Source organism: Carettochelys insculpta, chromosome 8 (genome assembly GCF_033958435.1).
Source record: "Carettochelys insculpta isolate YL-2023 chromosome 8, ASM3395843v1, whole genome shotgun sequence".
NCBI lineage: Eukaryota > Metazoa > Chordata > Testudines > Carettochelyidae > Carettochelys > Carettochelys insculpta.
Window position 1 is genome coordinate 6,686,980 of NC_134144.1, and position 27,110 is coordinate 6,714,089.

The following is a 27,110-nucleotide window of genomic DNA, read 5'->3' on the forward strand; positions in this document are numbered from 1 at the left end:
CGGCAATGGCATACCTCCGTGCATCGGCTAAGACACTGTAACTTAACTCAGACACCTCCCGGCAGGATCGCAAAATGTGTAACACAATATGCTTGAAACAAGTAGATGCTAAATATCCTGGGATACAGCCACCCCTGCCTGGAGTAAAATCACTTAGAAAGGGAGGATTCCCTCAAAACATACAAGACTCCTCTTGCCTTGAAGTGGTGTCACATCCTTCCATCTGTGAGGCAAGGCTGGAGCTGAGAGAGAGCTGGCGGGGGTTGTAGCCTGTCAAAAGGGGAGGGGAGTCTAAAGAGGATGGAGAGAGGCTGTTCTCATTATTGACGGATGGCAGAACAAGGAGCAATGGTCTCAAGTGACCGTGGAGGAGGTCTAGGTTGGATATTAGGAAAAACTATTTCACTAAGAGGGTGGTGAAGCACTAGAATGTGTTACCTAGAGAGGTGGTGAAATCTCCATCCCTGGAGGTTTTTAAGTCCCAGTTTGACAAGCCCTGGCTCGGATGATTTAGTTGGGGTTGGTCCTGCTTTGGGCAGGGTGCTGGACGTGATGACCTTCTGAGGTCTAGTCCAGCCCTAGGATTTTTTTAATTCTATTAAACATGAGGATGCAGAGGATGTGTTGTCAGAAGCAGCTCCAAACCCCTGCAGACACTTAGCCATCTGCCTGCAACGGACACTGTAGCTGGCTTGCTTGCCTTGCTGCTTCTAGAAGGGCCTGTAGACTTCTTGGGTGATGTTGTTAAACTGTGTCATGGAAGTTTAATGCTGCCTGTGGCAATAGTATAAAATGGCTTTTCTAGAGTAACTTGTGCGGTGCTGGGAGAGTTTGGGAATGGAATACTACTCTGTGTGTTCTGAGCCTTCCCAGTTAGAGCCCTGGAACAATCCAGGGATCTCCTACATGGCCCCCTGACTGCAATGCCAGTCTGGCAGAGTGGCTAGGTTGCTTTCTCCCGCACTAGGGTTTGCTAGACTTTTTCATAGCAAGTTACTAGAAAAGGCTTTCCGCTGCATTCTAACCCTGAGAGGAAAATAAAAGCCTGTGGGCTGGCTGGGTTCTTCTGGGCAAACCTAGCTAATCACTTCTCTGCTATTGCTGAGTCTCAGATGTATCACCCAGGCCTATCTTGCCTGTTCTCTGCCTGTGCCATGTGACCATTTAGTATCAGGATCTGTGGGTGAAATTAATGTCCTGTGTTATACAAGAAGGCAGATTAGGGCTACAGGTTACACTAGCGTGATCTGCTGATAGAAGTCACTGTTGGGAGAGTTTTCCCAACAACACCTCTATTGACAGATCATGTGTGCACAGAAAAGCCAATTGGGAGAGTGCTCTGGTCTGTCGACAAAGCAGCTGGACTGCCTGGCTGCTTTCTTGACTAAACAGGCATCCACAAGCACAGCAGACAGGGCACCATTGTTGTGGATGCCCTGTCTGTTGAGAAAGGCCCCAAGGGCATTTACACAGCTGTGTTGTCAACAGAAATTTGTCGTCAGCTGCATTATGACTCAAAGTTTTGAGGCAGAACAGGGCCGGCAAAAGTGCTGGGTTTTGTCAACACATTGTCAACAAGACCCATTTTGTATATAAACGCTCCATCAGTTTTGTCAACAAAACCCCTGTTTTGGTGACAAAACTCTCTAGGGTAACCATAGCCTAGGGCAAATTCTCTCATTCTACACAGCGCAGCTTTCCCGGCAGATCCATGCTAATGAGCAGCCTCGAAATTGCAAATGGCTGCTCATTAGCATAAGGGTCTGGCAACAGGGTTTTGTTTTTTTTTTTTGCCAGCAGGGGCACATCCACGTGGCCTCTTTACTGCTGGCACCCCCCTCTGCTGAGACTGAGCTCTCGCACGGGTCTGCTGATGAGCTGTGGGACCATGCTAGTGAATGGCCATTTGCAATTCCAAGGCTGCTCATTAGAATGGATCTGCCACGTGTAGACCCAGCCTAGACGTTTCAATAGTTCCTTCTGATCTTGAACTCTGTGACTTTAGGAAAGCATGTGTACCTTCTCTCTGTAGAATTTATGTAGATTTTCTACTACGGGTTGAACCTCTCTAACCCTGTACAATCTCATCTAGCAACATACATTATCCCACAATTTTAATTAGCTAGATGACCACTTATCATAGCAGTGACCAAGTTTTCTGCAGTCCCATAAAGTTTGTTTCCAGCTACCAGTCCTGGCTGTCAGTGTTCTGTGCTTTATTTAGCTGTAATTTACCCCTAAATGCCTTCTAAGAGCCCAGTAAGCAGTGGAAGTGTTGGTAATGTGCTAGAAAATATTGACCTCCTGTGATCTGGCAAATTCTCTCTTCCAGAACCAATCAGGCCCCAAGTGTGCTGGATTAGAGAGGTTCAATCAGTATTAAACTCATGTTTGAAGACAGGTAGAGAACATGATGTGGAGCCAGTGAAATTCTGGATCTTAGTCTCCTTTCTTAAAATGCCTGATCTGCAGTATTGTGCTATGTCCAGGTTACAGCAATTTGTCGACAGAATTCTTTGATATCAAGACATCAAGAGTGATCTGCTATCTCGACAAAATATCAAACTAGAAGTCCAGCAGACAGGACTGCCTGGTGTCCCAAAAGCCCTGTTTGTTGACAGAGGACCCCTGGGAAAGTCCAGATTGGCTTTTTCTCAATAGATCTCTGTTGACAGAGGTGTTGTGTCTGTTGGGGGAATGGCAGAATGCTGCCAATAAACGTGCTGCATTCTGTTGATTTACTGTCAACGGAACACCTGGGGAATCTGGATATTGTGGGCAAAATGCCAGTTTAATTGACAAAACCCTCTAGTGTAGACATAACCTTGAAGTAAATGGAAATTTGACCTAATGACCTCAAGGAAAACACCACAAAGAAACAGTGCTGCACTCTACATGAAATGGTTAAATGAGGAAAATTGAGACTGTTTCATTCGAAATAAATGTAAAGTCTGTTTATCATTTCCCCATGCTAACTAATGCAACACCTAAGTTACACGTTCCGAATGGCCAAATGGTGATACTGTCCATATTTTGCCTGTGACGTCAGAATGAGCCAAAACTTTTTTCAGCACTGTGAGGGATAACGGTACAGTCCAGACTAATGAGAAGCTGTTACCCCTGCACTGCAACCTGGGGTGCCCTATAATGCCTTGCCGAAGCGGCTCCCCACTGGACTGCTCTCAGACAGTCTTCCAGCTATTTCTGTGTAACAGCAGCCTTCTGGCCATGCTTGGGTTACCCTCTGGATCATACCAGACCTGATTATACTGCAGGGTAACCCCAACAAATCCCAGTCTTAGATTTAACCCTAGAAATGGATGTCTTCTGCTGCCCAGCCATTTCCTGGACAGTAGACATTAAGGGTGTGTGCTTGCTCCGACATTGTTCAGGATCTTCTTCGCACTCCTCCTGAAGCATGCCTTTGGATCTTCAACAGAGGGCATCTTGCTGCACACAAGATCTGATGGGAAACTGTTTAACCTTGCAAGGCTGAAACCTAAGTCTAAGGTGCGAGAAGTCCTCATCAGAGACATGCTGTTTGCAGACGATGCTGCTGTAGTGTCTCACACAGAAGACCAGCTTCAAAAACTGCTGGATCAGTTCTCCAAAGCGTGCAAGGACTTTGGGCTTACCATCAGCCTAAAGAAGACAAACGTACTCGGTCAGGATGTTGCTGAATCCCCATCAATCAGCATTGACAACTATACATTAGAGGTCGTCCACCAGTTCGTTTACCTGGGGTCCACCATCACTGACACCCTGTCATTGGACACTGAGCTAAACAGGAGGATCGGAAAAGTGGCCACAACTCTGTCCAGACTCAGCAAGAGAGTGTGGAATAACAACAAGCTGTACACTCACACCAAAATGCAAGTCTGCAGAGCCTGCATCCTCAGCACCCTCCTTTATGGCAGCGAGACTTGGACCCTGCATGCCCGCCAGGAAAAGAGGCTGAATGTCTTCCACTTGCGCTGCCTCAGGCACATCCTTGGAATATCATGGAAGGACAGAGTGACCAACACCGCCGCCATCCTCGAGCAAGCTGGAATCCCAACCATGCACACCCTCCTCAGGCAGCGTCGGCTCCGCTGGCTTGGCCACGTCCACAGGATGAATGATGGAAGGATTCCAAAAGACATCCTGTATGGTGAGCTAGCCTCTGGCAAAAGACCTCCTGGATGCCCCCAGTTGCGCTACAAAGACATCTGCAAGAGAGACCTCAGAAAGGTAGACATCGAGCTGGACAACTGGGAAGAACTAGCAGACGACCGCAGCAGGTGGAGGCAGGGGTTACACAAGGGCCTTCAGAAGGGCAAGATGAAGATCAGACAGCTAGCAGAGGAGAGGCGAGCACACAGAAAGCACAATAAGGACTTGCCAGACACCCACTACATCTGCAAGAGATGCAACAAGGACTGTCACTCTCATGTGGGTCTTCATAGTCACAATAAACGCTGTAAATGAAGTCCTCAGTTGAAACTTTAAAGGGCGCGATCCATAGTCTATGCAGACTGAAGGATGCCTACTACTACTATAGATGTTATATTAAGTGTATTATTTTTTTATTATTTCTTGTTACCTCAAATAGTTTCCCAGATACCTCACTTGAAACACATTGGATTACATAAAGTCTCTCTCTTTGTCAACAATACACTTGTTTTACTATTTTAAGTGAATTCCAGTAATGAGGTATAAAAGTCAGAAATGGTTACAAGAAACATATAAGACATTTACTAACACCTAATATAACTATATCAGATTTGAGCAAACATTCTCGCCATATGCTTTCAGCAGTCTTACTGACCAAATGCTGTCAGTCAGGACTCCTTCTCCCAAAGTCGAATGACTGCTTTCTTTGTCAGTTCAGGTGCCGTGAATGTGATGGGCAAGGAGAGAGAAAGGGGGCCCTTGGGGTGTTTGTCCCTCCTTTTATACAGTTTCAATCCCCCTTGTCAAAAGCATTTCCAACTGAGATTCAAGAGACAAAAATTCTATGTGAAAATGTGGTCCCTGCAGCTTTTTCTCACCTGCTTGAACTTCCTTCATTTCCCTTCCTGCTTGATGACTCTGTTTTGCTGCTTAAATGAAAACTATGGAGAGCACACGTTCCTTTGCTTAGGACAGACCTGTTTGCCAACCCCAGCTTGGGCAGGGCTGTGGCTTTTGGAACATGAATTAATAGCATCATACAGGGAAATCTTACAATTTCACATACAGTGTTGCCACACACATTTTATCAAGACAAATAATGTCTCGCTAATAATGAGTTTTCAAATAACAGTTTACAAGGCATACTTTGTGTAAAGATTACTATAATAGTGTGTAAGGTGTAATTACAGGGCTATATCCCATCACATGCATACACCATCTTCCCTTCCCCGTGCAATATGTTGATAAATATCTCTTTTTTCGTGGTTTTTGACAGGCAGGTTGAAATTTTTTAGGTTTCAAAAAATCTCTTTTGAAATGTAGTTTTTATTAGTGATTTTGAAACTGAAAAAGGGTTTTCAAAAGAGCAAATTGTTACTGTCTGGATGACAGTAGCTAGTAATGTTCAGAGGTACATCTTAAAGTCAATTGAAATAGTTGGAAATGATAAGTTTGGAAATGTAGAAGCAAGTGCAATGGCAGCTCTCTGTGTGTAGTAAGTTAATTTTAGTTATAGTTTTGCAAAATACAACTCAAACATGAAGTCAAAATACATAGAGATATTTTACAGTGTTTGCCATTTAATTGTTAAATACATGGTTGCCATGAAAAATGATGCTTACTGCTATTGTTTGAAGTCTCAGCCAAAAAGTTAATGATCCCCAATTCAGCAAAATACTTTAGCATGTGCTTAACTTGAAGTACATGAGTGGTCTTATTGGAGTCATGTGTTTGAAGGTACGTAAGCATATATGCAGGTTGCTGCTTAGTGGATTTAATGAGCAAAAACACTAAATTACTTTCGTGTTCTTTAAAGGATCCACAAAAGGTTAGGTTTAAGGAACCTTTGCAAGAAAGGTGAAAGCTTGTGTTCCTGTAACTGGGATTTAAACTCCTAAACTTCCAAAAGAGCTTTAGTCATTATTTAATTTAATTATATTTTTGAATTTAAATCCCAGTTCATCTTTTGGAAAATATAAGAAGTCACTTAGAAAATATGGTTTGTGACATCACACATAGGGAATCCCAGCTATCCACTGTGAGAGAATTATCTCACCATGATTGTTCAATGGAGATCAAACCTTAAAACTGCCATGACTCCAGGACTGACTATAGCCAATGTAATTTTTCAGTTGCTGCCCTTGGCGAATCCTAGGTGCCACCTGTGGAAGAAGGAAAAGGTAACATTGGGTTTTTGTTGTTTTTTAAAGAGGTGGCTATCTAGAGATGTTAGCTGAGAATGTTGCATGCTGTCCCTGAAGACCTAGGTCTGTGGGTAATGTGTAAGTGAGCAAATAAATACGTTTGTTCAATGCATAACATGCCCACCTACTGTCTAACAAATATATACTTGGGAAAATAAAAAAAACAAGCTACAGATGTATATTGGTGACCTGTCACCACACGAATATAGTGTAACTGCTAATCATATTTTGGGTTTCCTTCATTATACATGTATACTTGATTACTAGCTATCTCTCTATCTATCCATCTATCTATATACACATACACAACAATTCTATTTTCTAACAACGTGTATAAATATACAGTAAATCCTCAATTTAACAGACTAATGAGCGGAAGGGTTGTCCATTAATGCCAAAAGTCCTTTATATCCAAATGGTTATACGGCATGATGATGCACTGACTTTCTCAGCCCATCACTCCAATCTTCTGCCCCACTCTTCCCTTCACCTCCTCTTGCCCCATTCCTCCCCTCACAGCTCCATCTCCCTCTCCTAATTACCAGGAGAGGAGCTGCATGCCAGCCTGGCTTCTTCCATCTCCCATGGCTGTGAGCGTGCTCAGCGCTGCAGCTCCGCCAGCCCCCTGGCTTTGAGACGTCCACACGAAGAAAGAGCACAGCTGCCAACTCCAGCCTACCACTGGACAGCAGCCTCCAATGCCAGAGCTGCTGCTCAGCGCCACTGCAGGCAGCAGCAGCTGGGCACCAACATGTTCTGTGCACATGGGGCCGTGGGAGGAGAGCTTATGGGCCCAGGCACGCCAGTGGCTCCTCCAGCCCTGGCTGCCCCAGACTCTGTGGTGGCCCTGGCAGCTCCAGTGCCAGCAGCAGCTCCAGAGGCTTTGGCATGTTGCCAGTATTTATTTGGGGAGCAAGGCGGGGGGTGGGGGTAGGTGGTAGAGAGCGTCCTTTATTTCTGTCCTCTGTAAAATGGGGTCTGTTAAATCTAGGGTTGACTGTAATCGTGATTTGTGTCTGTGTCTCCATATCAAAAATACAATATATGGATTTTACTAAAGGAGTGAAATTTGAAAATGAAATGCCCAGGCATATGACCAGCTAACCAGGATTCCAGCTGCGCTTTCTAAGCTATCATTCAGTATTATGGCTTGGAGCATAAAATAATTGCCTGTGAGCACGAGGAATTATTAATGGTACTACAATAACATGTAGAAGTGCCAGTCACAGACCAGGATCCTACTGTGCTACCCACTGTACAAACGCACAACTAAAAGGCACTCCCTGCCCCAAGGAGCTTGCAATCTAAGCATATAACAAGAGAAAGAAAACAGAGTGGGGAGTAAGGGAAACAATGGGGCACTATATGTCAACACCAAAAAAATGGGTTTAGATACATTTCTCCATACAAATTGATTAGTAATAGAGACAAAGCCGTGCTAGTCTACATACTATCAAAAGAAAAAAGCAGTAAAGTAGCACTTTAAAGACTAATAAAATAATTTCTTAAGTGAGCTTTGGTGGGACAGACCAGGTGGGTCTGTCCCACCAAAGCTCACCTAAGAAATTAATTTGTTAGTCTTTAAAGTGCTACTTTCCTGCTTTTCTCCATACAAAATACTTAAAAACTGGAGCGGTGCATTGTTAGGAAGTTCATTGTTTTTCAAGCACTGGGTACTCGCTACTTTCAAAGGCAAGATGCTAGACTAGATAGACCAGTGGTCTGGTGGTGCATGGAAAATGGCATTTTAATATCAGTGGCTCATTTTCAAAAGTGCTGAGTACTCACACCTCCCATTGCTAATCTTAGGCACCTTAGTTGGAAATTTTGGCCTACATTTCTATATATGCTAGTATGGTAACAAAGCCGTGCCTGCTTCTAAGCTGAGAAGTTACAGGCCCAGAATTCTAAGGCAGCACAGAACGGTAGTGTAACTTCAGTGCCCTTCTCCAGTATCTTAAACATCAAACAAACAAATCCCACTTCTCACAGAAAAGTAGCTGGGACCCAGAGTTCAGTCTCTCACATTCAAGTCCTAAAAGTAATAAAGAAATATATTCAATTCAATAACTTTATAAAATCTTATGATGGAAAAAATAATAATCTAATTTTTACAAGATAATGTAAGTACTTTATATACATTGTCTTGCCTATTACAATAGACCTAAACAGAAGGAAAATTTGAACAGTTCTGTCTGCACAAAACCCAGTAAGAAGAAACTGAGAGATCTCACAAGTTCAGGTTCAGTTCACCTAAGTCTCAGTTAGGCTGTGTCTATATGGTGCCCTAACCTTGAAATCAGCTATGCCATTTGCTTATCACATAGCTTATTTTGAGTAATTTCAAAATAGGCTATTTTGGCACGTGGCACTGTTTAAACAGCACCGCATACCAAAATAAAGCCCCGCTTCAAAGCATCCCTGTACTCCTCATGTAATGAGGTGTACACAGATGCTGGAATAGCGCACCTGTTACCTTGAAATCTGGTTCAAGACAATGGGCGCATTGCATAGGTGCCAGCAGCTATTTGAGGATACTGCTGTATCCTGCACCTGCCTTCTAGACATAGCCTTAAAGATAATACTTAAATATTCCACACAATTATTAGTTAATAGCTATATATTGGACTATTAATATCTGTGAAGGGTTTCAACGTAAAATGCCAAAATAACTGCTAAATACTACAAAACATGATTTATAATTAAAACTGACCCCTTCACTTTGCACTGAAAATGCTTCATCTGTATTCCAGCCTTCAATACACTAATGAAGCACCCCCTCAAAGCGACATGAAAAATGACAAACTATGCTACATTTCTCATTGCAGCCCAGCTTCTGATCAGCTGTGTAGTTCTCAAAGAGAACTGTGGCTTTGTGTGTTTTCTGTGTTGCGTTATTATTTAGTAAGTCCAAAACCACAAAGAGCTCCTAGGGGGAGAGTCCTCAGAGCATTAAGCACGAGATACGCAGGGGCTGGCTCACTAGCAGTCGCAGGCGGTGCTTTTGTGTTTTTATTTTGTTTTGTTTTGTTTCAGGTGATGGCAGGGGTGGGGAGAGGGTGATAGAAAACAGTTTGAGATACAGTTGTGTGGAAAAAAAAAAAATAAGTGACTGACCGCAGACTGAAACTGTGCTGCAGCAGAATGAAGGCTTTTTAACGGCTCCCCTCAAACTTCAAACATCTCCCCAGTCTGCAAAGAGCAGCCACAGTGTAAACTTATCAGTCTGATAATCATCTGCAATGAGAGGGTCTGGTGCAGGCTGCTCTCTCTCCAAAAGTCCTCTGTGCCTCAGAGCAGCAGCAGGCACAGCAGTGACTCATCTTCCATTCTGCCCTTTAACAGGATCTTTTCCCTTGTTGTGCCTCACTGGGACGGAGCCTTTAAATTAAGGCTACAGCTGCTTGGATCTACCAACACAGACTGTTTTGCAACTTGCTGCTGTTTCCTGCTGTTTTCTCCGCTTCCAGCTAATAAATATCCCTAGAGAGGCCATGTGCTCAGGGATAGAGGGCACTCAGCTCAGAGTCAGCATTCTGTCCTCAGCACTGCCACTGACGTTGGGCCAGTCGCATCAGTTGGTTTCCTCTCACATCCTTTGCCTGTTGTCCCTTTGGGGCAGAGGCTATCTAGTCACAGTTAGAGCTTCCTGGGCATCAGAAGACACCTGTGTGTCGTACCAAAGCTCTTGAAGGAAGCCTTCACAGAATCATAGAATATTGCTACGAGCATAGCAAGCACAGGACGCAAAGAACCATAGAACCAGAAGGGACCTCAAGAAGTCATCAAGTCCAGTCCCTGGACGTCACCAACCACCATCTACATCATCCCTGTTAGATATTTATCTAACCTGTTATTAAATATTGCCAATGATGGAGATTCTACAACCATCCTAGGCAATTTATTCCAGTAATTAACCCCCCCGCCACACACACACTAATTTTTTTCCTATTGTCCATCCTAAACTTCCCTTGCTGCAATTTAAGCTCATCACTTCTTGTTCTATCATAAGCCTCTAGGTGTGGAGGATTGTGGAGAGATTTTGTGTGGAGAGAATTTTCAAGCTGTGGAATCTGTGGAAGTTATGCAGTCCCTTTCTATATTAGACAAGGAGAGGAAAGGGACGTAGATGATCAGAGAAATCCAGAGTTGTTGGTCTTCAAGAGATTATTTAGTCCAGGCCCCTGAGCAGAGATGAAACCAAGTAAACTCAGACCAGGAGCTCTCAATCCTTTTTCATTTGCAGACCCTCTTGGAAATTTCAAATGTAGGTGCAGACTCCTTTGGGAATCTATTGTCTGAATGCATAGTTGAATTCTGTTCTGACAGATTTCAGTCTGTCTTTCAGAGACCCCTTAGATGTAGTACCACTGACCTAGAGTATCCATGGAAGGTGTTTCTCCAACCTCTTCTTACCAACCTCTAATGATGAGGATTCAACAGCCTCCATTGGAAGCCTATTCTAGCATTCAATTCCCCTGATAGAAAATGCCCCCTAACAGCTAACCCTAAAGCTCCCTTGCTGAAGAGTAAGCCCAATATTTCTTGTCCTATTTTATGTGGCTATGGAGAACAATTGGTCATATCCTCTTTATAACATATTTGAAGACTGTTACGAGATTCCCCCTCAGCTATTTTTCTTTCTTTTTTTTGTCAATGCTGAACAACCCCAGCTTCTTTAATTTTTCCTCACCACAGCAGATTTTCTCTATCTTTTATCATTTTAGTAGCTCTCCTCTGCAATCTCTCCTATTTATCCACATCCTTCCCAAAGTGAAGTGCTGAAAACAGGACACAATATTCCAGAAGAGGCATCACCAGGTTTGAGTAGAGTTGGATGGTTACCTTCCATATCTTACATACAAAACTCCTATTTAATACATGCCAGAATGATATTAGCCATTTTTTGGTAACGGCATCATATTGACTTATTTTTAGTTTGTGACTCTTTGCAGCAACACTACTGTGTAGCCAGTTATTCCTCCTTTGGTAGTTGCACATTTGATTTTTTTCCTTTCCAAGTGAAGTACTTTGCACTTGTCTTTATATCTCTATAAATAATGGTGAAGGCCGTGTGTTCTGAGTAATTTTCAGATGGCTTTTTGCACTCTGACAAAAATATCTTTCTGCAGAACCTTAATTTGGCAGGGACTTAGGGTAACATTTTCAAAAAAGCTGAAGCTCTGGAGCCTGTCATTTTTAAAGTCTCGTAAGCCCCTCTATAACCAGATTTTCAAATGTATGAAGGCGCCTGAAAATGTAAATGTATTGTATTTTTCAAAAGCATCTGAGCAGGTGAAGCAATTTTGAAAATTCCACTGGGAGTCTATCTGCAGTCTTGGCTGTCTACGTACCTTTGAAAATCCAGCCCCCAAAAATGCTTAAGACATGTTTGAAAATGGGACTTAGGCACATATGAGACTTCAGCATTTTGGGAAATTTTACCTTACGTCCCACTTTCAAAAGTGTCTTAAGCACTGAATGCACTCAGAAAACTGCTGTGTATAGCTCTAACAAAAGAACCAATGCTGGATAATAGCCACACATTGTAAGCAACACAACTGCATTTATTTCAGTGCTTTCCAGGACTGCACATATCAGACTGCACATTTTTGTAACACCCTATATACTATAGCAATGTACTTGGAATAAAATTCTGACTTCACTGACTTCAAAAAGGCCTCCTCAAGTCTTGGCATTTGAACTCTGATATCCCTGTGACTTTGCCTTGAAGACTGCCCTGATCAAACCCTCAGCTAGGTTCTAATTTAAACAACAAAGGAAAGTTTTCTAATGGTTTTAGCCCATGAAGTCTTCAGGCTGAGGACTATCCTTCACTCTAGTTTCTTAGAATTGAATCTCTATTTCTTATCCATTTTTCATTATGAACTTGACCCTTCTCAGAGCTCTGCATAACCACAGGGACATGGCTGTGTGGACTAAGCACAGATTTAGGCTCAGAATCCCATTACAAAAATGTTATAGAAATACTTTGAGCTGCAGACCACTGTGAAAAACACCCTCTCACAAACAATGAATGGACTAATAACACAGTAGGCCAATCTTTTGAAAATGACCATTTATTTTTGCTAGCTTGTTTGTGAGTAGACAATCATAAACCTATTAAAGAGGGCTGATTTTCCATAAGTGATGAGTACCATCCCTCTGAAAACTAAGCTCATTGAAGGAGTCACAAACAGAGTATGCAGTACTGGAGAAGTTCCTCATTATTAATTACTTGTGAAAAATGAGACCCTAATCTCACTAAAATGATAAAAAGGGAAAAGGTACATTTAAGACACTGTATTATAAAATGCATTTAAGTATGTCTGGTTTGAAGAACTAACAGAAATGTCGTGGAATTGTGGCATAGGTTATTTTTCTTGCAACGAAAAAGGTCTTTGTGCAGGGAATTCCACGGTTTCAAAAATAGCTGGTTCCCTGGTTTCTCATTTTAAAAAAAATCACTTGTGTGTTACATTTTATTGATGTTACTGTAAAATACATATTTGTTTGCATTCCTAATTGGGAAAGCACAGATGGCAGTGGCTTCTGTTAAAATGATATGTTATTTAAAATATCTGATAACCTTACAGAAAAGTATAGTCATTAAAATGACTGTCTGCATGCCTTGTTTGTAGAAGGAGTTTCATTCTCTGGAACATGAGGCTGTCTTATTTTAAGGAAGCAGGGCTTGATTGAACCCTTCTTCATAACAATACATGAGACAATGGGCTGAATTCGGCGCTACTCTGAATGGGTAGAATAGCATGGACTGTGTTTCATTTGTCTGATTGGAAGACAAACCTCCAGGATGGATCGAGTGTTTGTCTTCATGTACAGCATTGCAGCTGCTCCACTGTGGTGCTTTAGCGCTTCTCCCCACACCATAGTTAATCCACCTCCTCTAGAAGTGGCAGCTAAGTCTGTGGGAAAGTGCTCCCTTCAACATAGGACTTTCCCAGGATTAGGTCAGTACAGACTGAACCGCTCTAATCTGGCAGTCTCTCATCCATCAACATCCATAAACCGGCTTGATTTTAGTTAGCTGGATGAACACTTATCATGGGTGTGGCCAAGTTTCCTGTGATCCCATAAAGTTTGTTTCCAGCCACCAGTCCTGGCTCACAAAGTTCTGTGCTGTTATTTAGCTGTAATTTACCCCTAAATGTCTTCTCAGAGCCCAGTAAACTGTGGGAGTGTTGGTAACGCTGCTAGACAATATTGACCTCCCATGATTAAACAAATTCTCTCATCTAGCATCGGTCGGGTTCCACGGGTGCTGGGTGAGAGAGATTCAACCTGTATAGCTATGATACACAGGGGTATGGATTTTCCACACCCATATAAGTTTGTAGTGTAGATCTGGACTCATTAACTTGTATATACATTGTACATCAGTAGGGCACTGCAACTGTTTAATCTTTTTTTCTCTAAATATGCCTCAGTAGCAGTTTGTTCGTTGCACACAGGACATACAGAACAAAGTATGGTGGAGTTCTCCCTCTTAAATGGTTACCTCAGAGCTAACGAGGACAAGATAAATGGAGGTTCATTCCAGGAGGCCCTCTGAGCTTGACCATTGGAATATTCCATCCAGTCCCTGCAACTGGAAAATGAAGTGTGTGATCATGAAAGTTCATCATCTTCTGAACAGAAGGGCAGAAAAATAATTAAAAGCAATCCAAATCAGGCTGTCACAAGTGACAGTAGCACAAATGGTTGGCACTGTCCGGAGTTGCAGTTTACTCAGAGGAGCCCAGATCCTCAAAGGGATTTAGGCACTTAACTCCCATTCAAGCCACTGGCAGTTAATCACCTCAGTACCTTTGAGCACCTGGGCTGGAGTTGTTCCTTCTGACACCAACAACAAATGGGGAAAATCCCCTTCTTGCTGTTAAAAGAAAAGACCAGACAGAGGCAAGGTCTGCAGGGAGATGCCTGGGAGTCTGAGTAGGTCTGGCCAAGTGCTTGTGGACCATGGGGTGTGCTGCTGTCGGGCCCTGGCCGGTGGGAGGTGGTTGCTGTGGTCAACTGGAGCACAGGACCTTGAAGTCATAGGGCCCAATGCAACCACCTTGCTTACCTTGGCCTAAGGCTGGGCCTGAGTCTGAGAAATCCCACAGGGTATTGTATACACCTCACAACATCTATGTTCCCCACTGCAATTTCCTGTCCCCAAGTTTTGCTTGAATGGATTCATTTTATCTTTGCCTCCACAGTGCATTTCCTGGAGCAGATTTCACCAGCTTGCTCTGAACACCAATTCTGGCAGATGCTCAACTGCTACAAGAGGATTCGTATTTCAACAACCTTAGTCAAAGACAGGACTTTTATCATTTTCATACTTTTAAAGGTCCCCATTTGGGACAGTAGTTTAGCACATGCCTAATCCTCAAGCACGTGGTTAACCTCATGGTCCTCAATGGGATTACTCAACGCTTAACGGTAGGAAAGTGTTTACATACCCTGCTGTACCCACCTGCAAAGCCACTGCATTACCCACCTTCAAATCCCTCCTCAAACTATTCTTTGCTATGGTGCTAACAAAAATCTTGCAACTATTCGGTTGCTGGTGAACCAAGCCTATCACACTGAACAATAGTAGCTCGTTACTTATTTGTGCACCCCATCACTCTATAGAAATCTGTTGTCCCTTGCCTTACACCCGGCTCCTATCCCAGGGCAAAGGCTGTCTTTTTGCCTGGATTTGTACATCACCTAGTGCTGTGTGGTCCTGGTTCAGGACTTAAGGCTCCCAGGTGCTATGGTAATACAAATATTTCATAAGAACAATGAGTCAGAGCTTAAAAGGGCCCTTGATGTCTGCCACTGGGGAATTTTTGAGCAAGAGCAAGGAGCATTCCCACACACAGTTGTAAAAACATGTCTTACGAGAATCTCCGAGTGCTTGTGAAGGATGCTGATGTAAATAGCACTGATAACGAGGGGAGAGAAAAAACTAGATCAGTGGGTTTGCAGTAAATCTTCCACCCCCACAGACGAGGCTGCCAAGGCAGTAGAAGACAAATTCAGTGACACCAACTTGTATGATTTTTATCAAAAATCTCACAACATGGAAGTGTTCACAAGTTGGTTGACAGTAACTTGTTGACGCTGGTCTGTAAGTTGGATATATATCAAAAAGGCCTATTTTCCATGTCTGGTTCAATGTTTCTGGAGAATAACTCAGACGGGGAAGGATGGTACTTTGATAAGCCTCAGATACCTCTTTCCTTTCTCCCTCACAGTGAGCTGCACTCTTTCTACGCCCAAACCAAGGCATGCAGAGGAGCACAGAAAGCTGCTTTGAAAATACATCTCCAAACTTGTAGGAGGAGGCAAGGCTGGGGAGAGGTATGCAAACCATGCTGCTCCCAGCTACTCCTCTCCCCCACCACACTAACTTCACTACTCCCACCTGGTTGCACTTCCTGTAATGGAAAAAATTGCTGTACAAGAATTTCTAATAACAAGGTTCTCTTCAACCGTGTTGAATGCACCATAGGGGGTGCAGGGGCTGTAAGCAAGTCTCGTTGTTTCACATAAAGTGTGATATGCTGAGAAGCTTTTTACTGTCTGTGGCTGGATTCAGTAACAGGGAGGGAGACCAGGCAAGTGAACATTGGTGAAATGTCAACTGTAAAAGCCACATATGAGCTACATCTACAAGCCAGTGATCTGCCGACAGAAGTTACTGTCGGAAGAGATCATCCCACAAAACTTCTTTTGACAGATCACGTCCACACACAAAAGCACACTGAAAGAGCAATCTGCTCTGTCAACAGAAAGTGGCTAAGTTGCCCAGCCACCCTCTCCGCTGAACTGCCAAACAGAAGCTCAGCAAACAGGGCTGCCCGGTGAAGGGGAAACCCTGTCTGTTGACAGAGGGCTCCCTGGAGCATCTACATGGCTTTTTTGTCAACAGAAACGGTTGACAAAGGCGTTATTCCTCATCGTGGAGACGCAGAACGCCGTCACTGGAAGTGCCAAGTTTTGTCAACAGACTGTCGACAAAACGCATTTTGCGTGTAGATGCTCTGCAAGTTTTGTCAACAGAACTCTCTAGTGTAGATGTAGCCACAGTGTTTGAACATAGGGAGATGCCTGAAACATACTGCTGTACTGTATTACCCAGGCCATCATCAGTTAATGCTCTTTTACACCAGCAGAACTGAACTGGTGACAATGGTACAGGGTGCTTCCAAGTGTCCCTCCTGTTTCAGATGCAGAAAATGTACCACACTGCATACGCTCTGCAAGCATGACAGCGCTTGGAGATTCTTGCACATATTTCACAAACCCTAGCACTTCTCACTACAGCAGCTGCACCATGTGTAGCCTGCAGAGTGTATCTGGACCTGCTCACACTGGATTTTTCAAAAGGTTCAGTCCTACACCAGCACTTCTATCTGATAAGGGGCAAAGCCTACGCCCTGCTGCAGCCTGGTGCTCACACATGCCATGGGGGTGACACCAACCTTCCCTCAGTTATTGGCAGACACGTTCTTTCAAGGTTCTCAAGCTTGAAAATTTAGGAAGCTTGAATCTGTGTTTTACTCCAAAAAATAAAGGGCTTCCTCCAACAAACATTATTAACAATACAGGTTGAACCTCTGCAGTCTGGCACGCTCTCATGTGGGAACATCCGTAATCCAGCATGATTTTAGTTGGCTGGGCGGCCAATTACCTTGTGTGTAGTCAAGTCTCCTGTGGTCCCATAAAGTTTGTTTCCAGTCACCAGTCCTGGCTCTCAATATTCTGTGCTGTTATTTAGCTGTAATTTCCCCTAAATGTCTTCTAAGAGCCCAGTAAGCAGGGGAAGTGCTGGTAATGCTGCTAGACAATACTGACCTCCTGTGGTCCAGAAAATCCTCTTGTTCAGCACTGGTCAGGTCCCAAGGGTGCTGGACTAGAGGGGCGCAACCTGTACTGGATGTAAAGGATTTATTTGTGTCCATCTCTGTGGCTCTTTGGTTTGGGGAGGGGGGCGGGATGGAGAAACAAGACCAGCTGATTAGTTGCTCACTTAAACTGAAATTTGATTATTGAAAGTGTCCAGAGCCAAGAACAAGATATCTGAAAAAGATAAAGTGGAAGGAGTTCGAAGTAGAGCCAAGAACAGCTTCAGATGTTAAATCCTTATGGACTCCATTGAAAATGCAAACCCAAATGCCCAGCAAGCATGTTCAGTTCTTTTTAGGAATGCATTCTCTTTCCTCTTCCTGCTTTTTACTGCTCATTTTCTTTTTGTTTCTCACTCGGTCACTGTTCTGCCATCCTCACTGATAATCCACTCCTGGCTTCTCCTGACACACAAATCTCCAGAAAGCAGGTTGGGCATCATCCCATTAGGCCTCACTTTTCATCTCTGCAATTAGCACGGTCCTCCCACAACCTGTCTAGTGTAATCCAAACTGATGGAAATTTTGGTTATGTTCACAAGCCAAAAGAAAAAAAAAACCATCAAACTTTCGGCACGTGTAAGAAAATAAATATGCAGTATGTTAAAACATTATTAATTGGTATATAAATGTGAATACATACACATAAAAAGCAGTAATGTATTTTTTAGCATTTTTAATTAGATGGATGAGCCTGACACCCAGCAGCCATCAAGCTGTGTCTATTTTACGAAATTTCATGCCCCCCTAAGGTCCTTGAGGAATTCTGCAATAAACACTAAGGCACTCAGGTCACTGTCCCTCCTGATAGAGTTCTCAAAGCAATATATGTTAGTCTAAAGTCTAAGCATAAACCCACTGCTTAAAGAGGGTTTGGTGTTTTTGTTGCTAACCACAAATGCAACGGGAAAGAAACTAATTGGATACAGTTAACATTGCAAGCTAACAGGTGTGAAATAACATATGTGGGAGACCAACATCCTCTTTAACACAGCAGCTTTGTGGTGGTTTCAGAAATACTAGACACTAAATTTTTACCCTTTGTGCTCTCACAAAAGGCCTTAGCAGACATCCACTGCAACCTCCTTCCCCGTCTCCACCCCACAGAGCTTGAACAAGGCTAATTTGAACAAAAGTTAAAGTTAAAACTCAGAGGCACAGTCCAGTTTGGTAGTTCATATAAAAATTGTTCCAAGGTTGGTTTAAAATGCTTCTTTCCATCACTTGGGGTGGAGAAGGAAACACCCAAATTCTAACATAGTTTTTTCAAAATGCAAATGACTCAGCTGGTCAACATTTTTACATCAAAATCTTTTCTCCACTGCAAATGTCTTTTCGAGAAAACAGATTGAAAAAAAAGAAATAAAACTTTTCATTTTTTTCACCCAAGAAGCTGCATGAATTCCTTCAGTCAGTAGATTGAAATGAAGCTATAGTATTTCAATCTGGATTCAAATTTCAAAATTGAAGCCTGTTTCACCCACAGTTTCGGTTTGTGTCCCATTTCTAGATGTTACTTATTTACGACCATGCATGTACAAAGATAAATTTTTGATCATAATATATTACCCCCTTATTACTTATATGATCACCTGCAACTTCATGCATCAGGAATCATCTGCATTTCAGTGTACTATCTCCCTTGTACAAAATGGAACATCCAGGGAACTTCTACTTTTACTAATTCTCATCATTTTATTACAGGTTTCACAAAATTTGCTGATATCGTCTGAGCATGTGAAGATTTCACTATTTATTTTATATTAAAAGTAGATTTGCAGACAACATTTGAAAATGGGACCTGAATATACAGGAGAGTTTCTAAAAGCAGGCAAAGGGTTTTGTCTTAAAAATCATGTTTGCTTTTATCTCCTGCTTTTAGAACTCATGACTTCTGAATGTTAATGGCTAGCAAGGCTGGGTGCAGCATAGCTGAACGAAAGAAAACCACTTTCTTGAAATGCATGGAGTCCATTTCGTGCCACATTCAGACTCAGTGGTGAGGTAACTGTCAGGTTAACTTTACCCAGAACACATAGAGCTTTATTTTTAGTCTACATTCCTTTTCATTGCTAATTAATGAAAACAAGGAAGTCTAGGCCACATGCCTATCAGAGATATCTTCTTTGTTTCTGAGAAAAAGATTTACTTGGGCTGTCAGTAAATGAATGCCAGAGCTAATGTATGAGACGCATGAGCCTACACCATACTGTATCAGGCAGACATTCCTGGTGTGGACGGTGCTTATACAGGTTGAACCTCTCTAATCTGGCACCCTCAGGACCTGACTGGTGCAGAACCAGAGAATTTGCCAGACTATTTGAGGTCAATATTGTCTAGCACCTTACCAACATGTCAACCACTTACTGGACTCTCAGAAGATATTTAGGGGTAAAGTAGAGCTAAATAACAGCACAGAAAAATAAGAGCCAGGACTGGTGGTTGTAAACAAACTTATGAAACTGTGGGAAACACCCGTGATACGTGGTTGTCTGGCTAACTAAAATAATGCCAGATTATGGATGTTGCCACGAGAGAGTTCCAGATTAGAGAGGTTTAACTTTTATCAGCAAAACTGCCCTTTGGATGGTATAGTTTATTTCACTTCCAAACTGTTCCAGTTTTGCAAGGATAACAGCAGCTACATAAGGGGCTTTTGTTAGCAGCCCTATGTCAGTCAGGTATTATACCTCTTCACACCCTTGACTGGTATACCTGTGCCACAAAAGTTGGCAGAGGAGATGTGTGCTAACTCATATAGCTGGAAACAGTAGCCAACATGAACCTTTTTTTGTGAACCATTTGTCAAAAGGGGATGCAAACTCATCACCCCTTAGTGTTTTGAGAGTTGGGTATAAAAAGCAAAATCTCTTGCTTGGAGCCAAGAGGGGCATTTCTGAATGAGAGCAGAAACAAGGAAGTGGATGGGGAATGTACGTTAGAGGCTGGGAGTGTGTGTGTCTGAGGGAAGTGGGGAGAGTTAAACCTCGATCATGTCTCCCACTGCATAGCTCCAAACTCCTCTCCTTCACATACTCCTTCACTCTTAAACTCTCCATTTGCTCCACCCGTTGTCTGCAGAAATGGAGGGACTCAACTGCAGCAAATTAGACTGAGGCCTGTTAATTAAGCTGGTATAATAAATGTTCTGGGGTATGTCCCATATGAATTCATCTTCTGAACAGAATTGGGCTCTTAAAATGTCATAGGTGGGATCTGGTGCGTTTTGCAGCTGAAGACGGTACAACATTTTGCAATGTTATAATATTTATAGAAAGCAAATAGGGAAACGGATTTCACTCAAATAGCTCTTCCTTCTTATCTGCTAGAAGAAAAAAAAATGAAGTCGTCTTTTCTTAGAGAATTTAAAGGTGTGAAAACAAACCTTTCTCGGGTTTTTGAAATCTTGTTCCTTCTGCATCCAATTAGAACTTCAAGATGATCCAAGTGCAATTTCATAGGCCTGATTTTTTTGATACTTTGAGACTTTACCTGCCTCTCTTTGATAAATGATTTAAATGATGGCAGATTTTTTAGAAAGGGCCACATTAATTCTACAGCCCTGCACCGAGCATAAAACCACTCTTATGATTGTTAGCTCATGGCAAAATATACTATGTTCTACCACGGTAATGCACTAAAAAATGCTGCCTCCATGTTATTAATGCAACAACAATAAAAGTCTATCTGAGTATTGTTTCCTCCACGTCCTTTGTGCTCCTAGTATCTCAAGACCACTCTGTGTCATTTTTGTGATATTAATGCTAGTTACCGTGTTGGCTCTTTTGAAGAGTTATTGCAGCAAATATTATGGACAAACTTTGTAGATATAAGATTTTATTCATCCTCTGGCACTACGGATAATGAAGTTTTATCAACTCCTTTTTATTACAGTCATCTAAAAATGTATCCTGTAATAGGATCATAAACATTTAATGAAACTGAACACTGTATTGAATTTTAAAAAGAAAGAAAGAAGAATTTTAGGGTAGAGTAGATCCCCCCCAAAAAGAAAAGCAGAAATATAAGTAACTCATACATCTTGAGTGTAAAATCCCAGAGTAAAGTGTCATATGTTAATTTATGATAAGGCATCATGATTTCTTGCATTGAATCCCTCTATTTGCAAGTCATGAAAAGTATTAAGGATCTGTCTGAAAAAAACAAGCAGTCCTGTAGCACCTTAAAGACTAACAATTTTACTTATTAAGTAATGAGCTTTTGTGGATAAGATCCACTTCATCATACCCTTACCCGTTGAAGATTGCTGCCTAATAAATAAAATTGTTTGATCTTTAAGCTGCTAAAGGACTGTGTTTTGTTTTGTTTGGTGAAGTTACATACTTACACAGCTACTCCTCTGAGGCTGTCTGAAAAAGATAAAGTGGAAGGAGTTCGAAGTGGAACTTCAATGGAGTCTGTTCTACTTTTTGCATATGTATGCCAATCCCATTAGCATCAACAAGTGGTTTAACTCTCTAAAGAGAAAAACCAGAGCCTTTGAATCATTGCTTTCTTAGTGCACCTATTGCAGAGATGGTTGACCATGAGATGATCCCACAGACATATCAGCTGTTGTCGTACCTACGCATGTAAAAGATGAATCTTTGTATTTGCTAACATACGTTAAAGCCAATCTCCACCATTTTGTTAAATGGGCTAGTTTATTATAGTGCACACACTAAGGCTCTGATTCTGCGAAGACTTTAGGCCCCACTGAGTATGCATCTGAGTGCCGTATCAAATTTTTATGGATCTGGCATCTGAAAGAAGCCAGAGCATAAGGTCGGAATGCTCTCAAAGGGGTTTTAGGGTCATTGACGTAGATGAATCTGCACCCGTTTAGTTAGATGAGGGTCTGTCCCTACAGTTCTTTTATTAAAGGTTAAGGAGAACTAGAGGCTAGAGTAGTTTGTAGTGGGAGAACTGCTAAGATCTCTAAAGGCCTGACAATGGGATAGGTCTTCCATCACTGAACTGATCTAAGCCCTAGGCTTCCTTTGGACCTATTCCTATTTTGGCTTAACTGAATGCATACATTTAACCTCCGTTTTCTCTTAAGTTTTACCCATCACTGTTTAAAATTCTGTGTGCAGCACAATATCACTCAGCAGTCCCTCACTGTTCAGAAAAGCATCTAAGCAGATACTTAAATTCCCATTGGCTTCAAAGGGACTTAAGTGTGTCTTTAAAGCTAAGCATATATTTAGCTGCTTTGCTGAATTCAGGCTCTCCTTTTTTACAGTTTTTGTAGTGCTCGAGAGTTTATGACCTTTGTTGATTAAAATGGTCTATTCTACAGATATCTTTATTGTATTGTTTCATCACATACTTTAAAAAGAACGTTTGCATGGGGTGTTAATTACTTTGCTACCATAAAAGGCAAGAACGGCTGTCTCACTGACTTTACCCAGTGCATTTCAAAGAGCAGATGTATGGTATTATTGCATGTCAGTTACGCTGAGCCTATGCAGTTCCAATAGGAAAAAACTGATAGCAGACTTGTAAGGTGTCTGACTCTCACCACAGAAAAAGAAAAGACAAAGTGTAGTGGAAATGTTTTGTTTTTCTTCAAAATAATGAGATGCCTTCCCCCTACTTGAAACCTTTCAATGGAGAAAGTTTTTTTTTTAGACTGGAGAATACAGGAACCAGCCCACACAAGACATAATTCTGCTTTGCTCACAGAGGAAGCATTTGCACAGTTACAGTGAATGTAGTTCTTGAATTCATGAATATGCTCAGAGACTATGGTGTGTGGTGGGAAGACAAATAATAGCCTGGAATGACTGATCTTTAATTGAGAAAAGCCCATGTAAAGAAAAAATGGTCCAGGCATCTGTTGCTGAATCAATATAAGGTAAAATAGTGGCTGAAAGAAGGCAAATGCAAAATTCCCATTGACTTCAGTGGGGGGTCAGGATTTCGCCCATATTATTATAGCCGAGTTCCTCAAAGGTATTTAGGGCACCTGTCTCTAGGGGGTGATAGTCACCCATATCTGACCTCTGACCTTTTCCCTTTTCTTTTAACAAGTTTATAGCTTTTGGATTTCTCAATGGCAAAACTATAATGATATGAACTATGACTTCAGTATGTCTCATACAAAAAAAAAAAAAGAACTACAGGAGATTTTACTATAGTCTTAACAAATTTCCAGATATTTGTCTAACAGACGGGAAAAATCTCAAAAACAATATTGAACAATTTGCTGTCCTTCCTTGAAAAATACAAACTTTGTAGATAAGCCTAACAGGGTCTTCAGGGACTTTTTTATTTTTTGTCTGAATCAAATGGGGCGGCCTTTGGGAAATGATCTGGAACAGGAATTAATATCTCAAAATTCTGTAGATGTTTAACCAATATTTTGTATGTGGTTACACATTTTATCTCAGTGTAAACTGGCGTACTCTGGGGTCAGCTAGAAGTTTTGTCCTCCGAGAGAGTGAAGTGGAGGAGACTTGATGACCTTTGCTCCACCCAGAGTAAATGGGTTTAAAGACAAAACAAAACAAAACAAAAATTTGAAAAACTGGCAACCCTGGAAAATTCAGTTTGGTGCAGTAAGAAGTGTTGCTACAGATCTGCAGGGGGCATAAATTATCATAGCTCCATCAAAATCAACGGTTCCTTGTTGCTGGGTGTCTCAACCCTGCACTGCGCCTTGAGGGGCTAAGCCTGGTTACCTGGGAGAGAAGGCCCTGCCCCCATGACCATAAGCAACATGTGGGGGGCCATATTCAACCCCCAGGTGTTGCTTCCCCCACCATCAGCACTGTGTGGTTTCTGGAAAGCATGTGGACAGTCCTGCCCCTCCCCTCTGAAGAGGCATGGCCTGAGAGTAGCCTATCTCAAGCTGCTCTTGGTCTGTGCTTCTCGGCGGGGGTGGGGGAAAACCATCTAATGAGTGGCAGAAACCAAATTTTAAAAAAAAATGTTCAGGATAGATCCATTTAGGTCAGTAGAACTCTCCTTATTTACATCATCTGAAAATCTGGGTGAAATTCGTGTGCCAACCTTGGCTACTTTGCTCTGGGTGAAAGAGCCTAAGGAGTCTACACAAGCCAAAAAAGCCTCAGGTCTGACCTTGGGAGGATTCCCCGCACCCAGACAATACAGAAGACAATAAAGTTGTCTTTTCTGGTCTCCTTCCCAAGCCCTAGTATAAGGGATGTGGGCCTTGGCTAAGGAGGGCAAAGTTCATGACTGCACACAGAGCTGAGTAGATTCCAGGCAATGCTGTCAAATAGGATGGTTTCCAGGGGATGTCTCAGGTATGGCCACACTGCACACTCAGCCCAGGTGTGAATGACCTTGGCTTATTGGTGTTTCAAAGCCCGCATGAGAGTCCCCCTTGCATTGTAAACCTTTGCATTTTTAAACTAAGAGATGGGGGAAAGCTGATTGGTGCAGCTGAGCATGTGGATCAGACGGAGACTTCTCTTAGACGAGACTCCATTGATAGAGATTCCCTAGAACTCAGAAAGAGAAGATGGGAGATGGTAAAGTATGGGCCAGATCAGATGAGAAACAGTCACATTTAAAAAAAAATCCAACGCATCAGTGAAGGGCAGACATATAGATAGTGGTAGTTTTTTAAAGTGCTTTTACACAAATGCTAGAAGTCTGTCTAATAAGATGGGTGAACTAGAGTACCTCATATCAAAGGAGGAGATTGACATAATAGGCATCACAGAAACCTGGTGGAATGAGGACGATCAGTGGGACACAATCATACCGGGACATAAAATATATCGGAAAGACAGAACGGGTCGTACGGGTGGTGGAGTGGTACTATGTGTGAAAGATAATATAGACTCAAATGAAGTAAAACTCCTAAATGAATCAAATTGCTCCATAGAATCATTATGGATAGCAACTCCTTCCTCTAATAGGACTATGGCACTAGGAATATATTATCGACCACCTAACCAGGACAGTGATAGGGATGCTGAGATGTTAAGGGAGATTAGAGAGGCTATCAAAATAAAAAATTCAGTAATAATAGGGGATTTCAATTATCCCCATATTGACTGGGTACATATCACCTCAGGACAGGATTCAGAGATGAAATTTCTCGATGCCTTAAATGACTGCTTCTTGGAGCAGCTGGTACAGGAACCCACAAGGGGAGAGGCAATTCTCGATCTAGTACTGACTGGAACGCAGGATCTGGTCCAAGAAGTAACTATTACAGGACCACTTGGAAATGGTGACCATAATATAATAACGTTTAATACTCCTGTGTTGGGAAGAACACCGCAGCAGTCCAACACTCTGGCATTTAATTTCAAAAAGAGGAATTATACACAAATGAGGAGGTTAGTTAAGCAGAAATTAAAAGGTAGAGTAACTAAAGTAAAATCTCTTCAGGCTGCATGGAAACTTTTCAAGGACACCATATTAGAGGCCCAACTTAAATGTATACCCCAAATTAAAAAACACAGTAAGAGACCTAAAAAAAGAGCCACGGTGGCTTAACAACCATGTAAAAGAGGCAGTGAGAGATAAAAAGGCATCCTTTAAAAAGTGGAAGTCAAATCCTAGTGAGGAAAATAGAAAGGAACATAAACACTGCCAAATTAAGTGTAAAAATGTAATAAGAAAAGACAAAAAAGATTTTGAGGAACAGTTAGCCATAAATTCAAAAAGCAATAGTAAAATGTTTTTTAAGTACATTAGAAGCAGGAAGCCCGCTAAAAAGGCAGTGGGACCCCTGGACAATAGAGATATAAAAGGAGCAATCAAAGAAGATAATGCCACTGCAGAGAAACTAAATGATTTCTTTGCTTCAGTCTTCACGGCTGAGGATATTACAGAGGTTCCCAAATGTGAGCCGTCCTTTGCAGGTGACAAATCTGAAGAACTGTCCCAGATTGAAGTGTCAGTACAAGAGGTTTTGGAACTAATTGATAAGCTAAACAGTAACAAGTCTCCAGGACCAGATGGCATTCACCCAAGGGTTCTGAAAGAACTCAAATGTGAAATTGCAGAGCTATTAATGGTGGTTTGTAACCTATCCTTTAAATCAGCTTCGGTACCCAATGACTGGAACACAGCTAATATAACGCCAATATTTAAAAAGGGCTCTAGAGGAGACCCTGGCAATTACAGACCAGTAAGTCTAACGTCAGTACCGGGCAAATTAGTAGAAACAATAGTAAAGAATAAAATTGTTAGACACATAGAAGAACACGATTTGTTGGGCAAAAGTCAGCATGGTTTCTGTAGAGGGAAGTCGTGTCTTACTAATCTATTAGAGTTCTTTGAAGGGGTTAACAAACATGCAGACAGGGGGGATCCAGTTGACATGATATACTTAGATTTCCAGAAAGCCTTTGACAAGGTCCCTCACCAAAGGCTCTTATGTAAATTAGGTGGTCATGGGATAGGAGGAAAGATCCTTTCATGGATTGGAAACTGGTTAAAAGAAGGAAACAAAGGGTTGGAATAAATGGTAAATTTTCACAATGGAGGGGGGTAACTAGTAGTGTTCCCCAAAGGTCAGTCCTGGGACCAATCCTGTTCAACTTGTTCATCAATGATCTAGAGAAAGGGGTAAGCAGTGAGGTAGCAAAGTTTGCAGATGATACCAAGCTGTTCAGGATAGTCAAAACCAAAGTAGATTGTGAAGAACTTCAAAAAGATCTCAGCAAACTGAGTGACTGGGCAGCAAAATGGCAAATGAAATTTAACGTGGGTAAGTGTAAGGTAATGCACATTGGGAAAAAGAACCCCAATTATACATACAATGTGATGGGGGCAAATTTAGATATAACAGATCAGGAAAGGGATCTTGGAATTATAGTGGATAGTTCTCTGAAAACATCCACACAGTGTGCAGCGGCAG

General features: G+C 42.1%; 1 long non-coding RNA gene across 1 annotated transcript in view; it reads right to left on the reverse strand.

Annotated features, from left to right (window-relative positions):
• Window positions 1-5,802: 5,802 nt before the first annotated feature.
• Window positions 5,803-27,110, reverse strand: part of LOC142017230 (uncharacterized) — a 33,486-nt gene continuing 12,178 nt past the window's right edge. Inside the window, exons 2-3 of the long non-coding RNA XR_012646489.1 lie at window positions 13,876-13,965; window positions 5,803-6,314 (exon numbers count right to left, since the gene is read on the reverse strand). This is a non-coding gene — a long non-coding RNA (uncharacterized LOC142017230). The remainder of the gene's footprint in view (window positions 6,315-13,875; window positions 13,966-27,110) is intronic.